General features: G+C 28.6%; 1 pseudogene; it reads right to left on the reverse strand.

The window, feature by feature from the left end:
• Window positions 1–742: 742 nt before the first annotated feature.
• Window positions 743–1710, reverse strand: LOC114368366 (annotated as a pseudogene).
• Window positions 1711–5582: the final 3872 nt, after the last annotated feature.

The raw sequence follows: 5582 nt of genomic DNA on the forward strand, positions 1-5582 counted from the left end.
AGCTATTTAGGCCCTTTTAATCGGTAATTACTAATCATATTGCATAACTAACATCCACACAAAATCAAATTACAATACCTGTTTACATAGGACTTCAAGAAACTCAGAATATGCAATATAGATAAACCAAAAGCATGTTCTGCACCACACAAAATAACTGTGTTAGGGGCCAAATCGAGCCAAGCATGGAAACTTATTTCCACTAGATAAACTTATGCAATATATATTAGGAGCTATAATTTTAAATAATTTAACATTGATAAAACTTCCAAACCAGGATCAAAGAAAAATAATGAAAGAATATGAGACCAAATAAAAAAAGGATTAAATCCTCAAGACTTGCCTTCTTTTATTTTATTTTTCCTTTGCTTTCATTGAGCTAACTAAGAATCATAAATTAAGTACAAAACAAAATAACTTTAAACCAATTAAGGCTAAAGCAGCAACAATACTAATACAAAACTCACCTAGTAAACCATGTGCTAACCAGTGTATCATATTTGTTGAGTAGTCTGACTTCCCCATCTAACCTAATAAACAAAAAATGGCACAACCATTTAAGAGTAAACAAAGACATAAAGAGAACAAGAAAAATATGCATCTAATCCAAGACAAAATGCAATAGCACTTGAGCATAAAGCTTATTACGGGACACACGAAATATCTCAAGGCCATTTTGAATAAGGTTGCGAATATCCTCCAAAGCTTCAATAATCAAATAAGCTCCCATCAAAGCAACGCCTCAAAACTTATTTTGATAGATACCCTTGTTCATCTCTTGCTAGGACATACAAAACACCCCACTCAAACTTACTGGCAACCTTGTAGTTTGTTAACAAAAAAATCACCCATAAACTGTATGCGTGATGCAAAAAGTTGAATGAGAAAGATAGAGGACCAGCCAAAGAAGTCATATGCAACCATGTTTCCTTCAGTCATGTGCCACAGCTCCTTCAAAGTCAATTTATCAGGCACCTCACGTGCATACTTGCTGAACATGAATTCCAAATTTGTTGGCATGAACCTACAATACTTGATGTTAGCACTCACCAAAAATAGGCATCAACATGTCATTCTTATTAATTTTACTTACCTTCCCTCTGTGTCATAGGTACCAGTGTCACTTCCATGCTTTGCCCTATGTATGTTTTTTATGTAAATTGGGAAAAAAGGTGAAGGTAGCCATGTCTATGTGAGAAACCAGAACATGTAACAAGTAAGTGGAAGTAGTAATGTAAGGTAAATCAAATACACTAAAGTTAGTTTCATGTGAAGAGTGACTCACAGGAAGAGTAGGATAACTGATATTTACATGAATACCAATTGAAAAAATGAAGGAAAGAATAACACTGAAACTGAGTGCACGAAATCCTACAAAATCATCAAAACAACAAGAAAAAGGTGTCTCCTTCATATTTAAACAAATACTTCAAAATTGTTGATCAAATTAACAATAGAATGTATTTAAAAGAAAATTGGGTGAAGTGTATTAAAATCATGAGGATAAGCATAGAAACAATAAACAAGATTGAGAGTAGAGTACCCATATATGTGTCCAATAGGTAGACGACACCATTATTGTCAAGGTCGAAGAAGGATACATGTTGTTGAAGAATGCACATGTCATTGTGTTTGTGGCCCCACATGCCATTCACATTTTGTGTCAGGAGCACTCAAGGACGACTTTGGTGAGGAGGAACGCGCAGCCATGTTTAATTTTTAAAATTTCTCAAATTCAAAAATGGTTTTGCAAAAATCGACTTTGAAATGTTAGTGATATTTACAAAAATATTACCGCACGCTCAACAACGATGGTTTTGGGACAACCGTCGTTGAGTGTGCGTCATAAATATCAACTATTTTAGTAGTGTAGACAAATCAACCAATGATCATGGCATAGCATAAGTAAGCATGGTTGTAAGGAAATAAACAAGTTTGAGATCACATTCAATCAAGAAATCAAGAGGATAATGTAGTCACAGAAATGAAAAGAATGCAAATAGAATGAATAACAATCCAACCTTAATCTTTTTAGATATCCATAGGCCAACATATTGGAAAAGCTTGTTTCTAGATGCATTTTTTTTGTTAATGGATTTCATGCTCTCAAAAACAAGTTCCTATCTTGCTTCTTCAGCAATCACATGGGTCAAATTGTTGCACATAATTAAGCTAGCCTTAATTTATGAATATGCTATATTGTGCACAATTTCCATGATCAATTTTGTATATGTCAATCTCAAAAATGATGGTTAACCAATTAGTAAGTTTAATTAACAATCTTTATATGAAATGTTACCAACATATGTTTAAAACTAAAACTTAAACTACATAGGAACCTAAAACATTAATAGCCTTGAAAAGTCACATATGAATTGAGTTATTCGTTGATATCATCATTCACATCATTTCTCTTAAAAAAACTAAGACAAATATTATAAGTTAGTTGTGCTGAATATAAAGTATCAAAATCATTTTTTCTTAAACCATGTGAGTATAACATGTTGTCCAACATTTGAATTATGCACTAACACAAGTTAAGAGGACTTGTAGATAGACCAAGTTAAAACTAGCAGTCCCAATAAACTAGGTGTTTAACAAAAATGAAGGTGAAAGTTTTTCATCAAGTTAACACTTAATAACAATATGATGTAGAGGATGAAATCCAAGCATTCAAAACAAAGCATTTAGAACTTGTTGATCATTAATCACTAGGGATCAAACACTTAAGTAATAAGACTCTGATAGTCATTATCTTGTGATATGAAACAAACCTACTATGAATGGTTTTTTTACACTGATAATCTAGATTAAGTACAAGTGTAGCACAACTAACATAAGTCGAACCTAAAAACACTTTTAATATAACAAGAGCCCCTTAGTCCCCAAATTTCCCTTATCACACATGCATATAGCAAAATTTCTGAGTTCCTAAATTAATTTGTTGCATAGTAATTCAAAGTGTCAACTCATGTATGGTTTGTGGTTACCTTTGTTAAGTATATGGTTAAGTATAATTTTTTTTATAAGTTTTAACACTATTTATTTGAGGGATTAATTCAGTAATTTCTATTATGCGACCTGATATATATGTGACTTGTGTATAAATAACTATGTGTATAAATTAGTAAATTTGAGATTTGTAATTAGCCGCTTAGCTGCTGCATGCTTAATAGTTAATAATTAGTATGTAACAGCCCGTCATATATACAAGTGCCTCAGATGTCATGAGCTATACACTTTCTTCCTTGGTTTTTTTCTTTTTTTTTTTATGGAACTTTCTTCCTTGTTACTTATGAAGAAAAATATTGAAAGTTTAAATTATATCAACATAAAAATTAAATAACGGTAGTAATTAAACAATAATTACCAATTAATAATGTAGACTCTAGTTGTTTACAACTCATACAAGTTGAACTAAGCCATAAAATTCCAATTTGTTATTGTTATATTACCTTTATGTTAGACAAATAGATTAATCATAAATGCTTAGATTTAAGTTGTGGGAAAAAATTACATGTTTTAGATTCTACCCAAAACTTAGATAACATCTCTTGCATTTGTTTGGAGAGAAAAAGAATAGAAAATGAGATAAACGAACAGTTTTAGACAAATACGTTTATATTTTATTTTATTTAAAATTTTCGTCTCAATTCATTTTAATTATTGATTCTGGAAACTCTAGATGTTGATAACTCGTACAAATTGAAAATTAAGTCATTAAGTTCCGATTTGCTTTTACCTTGATGTTAGGCAAATGGCTAATCATAATTAATTTTTGAGATTTAAGTTATACCTGTTTTAGCTTCTACCTAGAACTTAGGTTATCTCCAAAATGTTTAGAAAAAGAAATGCTCTACTAGTGTTTCTTGAGCACTACTACGTATACAAAGTAGGAAAAAAAATCAATTTAGCGTTTATATTGTGATTGTGTATGCTAATCTGTGTATTGATACGAGCATTGATCCTTTATATTTTCTCTTTATTCAAGTTCAGTCACTATTCATATATTTGTTATTTGAAAAAGGTGGTAACTAATGTTTTTACATATTCAAATTATATAATTATTTAAAGCTTGATAATTTATCCGATGTATATATGACTTTTAAAATTACAAACTTAACTTCGTCCCAAACCTGAAATAGTATTAGTAAAGGAAGTTTTCAATCACATCCTTTAAAATCCTTTTTCATTTTTTATTTTTTCTAAAAGGATAATTTGAATACAAAAAAGCTTGACAGTACTAACAATGTATATATTACTTTTCTGTATCAACAAAATTACTTGTAAACATTATGTATTATTTTGATAATATAGATATATAATGTTATTATTAATAATTTATGTTTTGCTAAATAAAAATTATATTAATAAAGACAAATCTAAAGTCAAATCATTAATATATGATAAAAAAATAATTCATGCTAGTTATAGGCGTGTCTAAATGACACTTCTATAAATGACAATTTTTATTCGAATATTTGGCCTGGGTGGTCGTCTTCCCACTTTGGAGGAAAGGTGAAAGCACTTCTATGAGACGCTCTTTTCAATAATTTTTTTATTCGCCTAAAATGTAATTTTTCTTCTATTTTTTTAAATATGTGATTTTAGTTCTTTATTTTTTAAATGAGATATTTTATATCTTATTTTAAAAAAATCTATAATTTTAATTCTTCTATTTTTAAATTGAAATATTTTTTTCTTCAAATTTTAAAATAACTGTGATTTTAATCTATTTTTTAATATCAGACTTGATTATATATTTTTTATTTATTTTTTAATAAATTAAGCTTATTAGAAATTAAATAATTTTTAAAAGTTAATGTGAATAATATAAATAAATATTTGTTAGTCAACATTTATAAAATATATAGATCAACCGTTGAAATTTTCATAAGGAATAAAATTATAGATTTTTTAAAAGTGAGGGACAAAAATATCTCAATCAAAAAATGAAAGACTAAAATCGTAAAATTTTTTAAAATAAGAAATAAAATATCTCAATTGAAAAATAGGTAAACTAAAATAGTAAATTTAAAAAAAATAAGGAAACAAAAATTACATTTTAATCTTTTATTATTAACTAACTTTATTGAAATTTGTATAAATGTATAAATGTTATATCTTATTTTATAATTTTTAATAAATTTAATCAATAAAAAATATTTAAAAATGTTGATAAATATATTGCTAATATTTCTCAACACATTTTGGTTTTCGGCTGGTTAACATAATTTTAAATAAGTCAAATTGTATTTTGAAGAATTGAATAGACATTTATTTTCACTCCACGAGTGTTTGTAGAAACTTCAAGGGTTGACGGATGCTATATATGGCCCCATTGGTTCTATACCTGGCTCTCCTTTTATGACCACTCATATTATATCATTAATTATCAGAGGGAAACAAAATACTACACTCTTGCTATTGGTTTTAAACCCCGTACGTCCAATCAATTTGTTGCTACGTTTCTGTTGTAATACACACACACATTGCGTTTCTGAAAATAAGATCTCAAGCCTTCAGAATTCACATTGGTTCTTCCCATTGTCAAAGCAAGGCATTAAAAGCAAACATAATTT

The sequence above is a fragment of the Glycine soja genome, chromosome 9 (assembly GCF_004193775.1).
Source record: "Glycine soja cultivar W05 chromosome 9, ASM419377v2, whole genome shotgun sequence".
Classification (NCBI taxonomy): Eukaryota; Viridiplantae; Streptophyta; class Magnoliopsida; order Fabales; family Fabaceae; genus Glycine; species Glycine soja.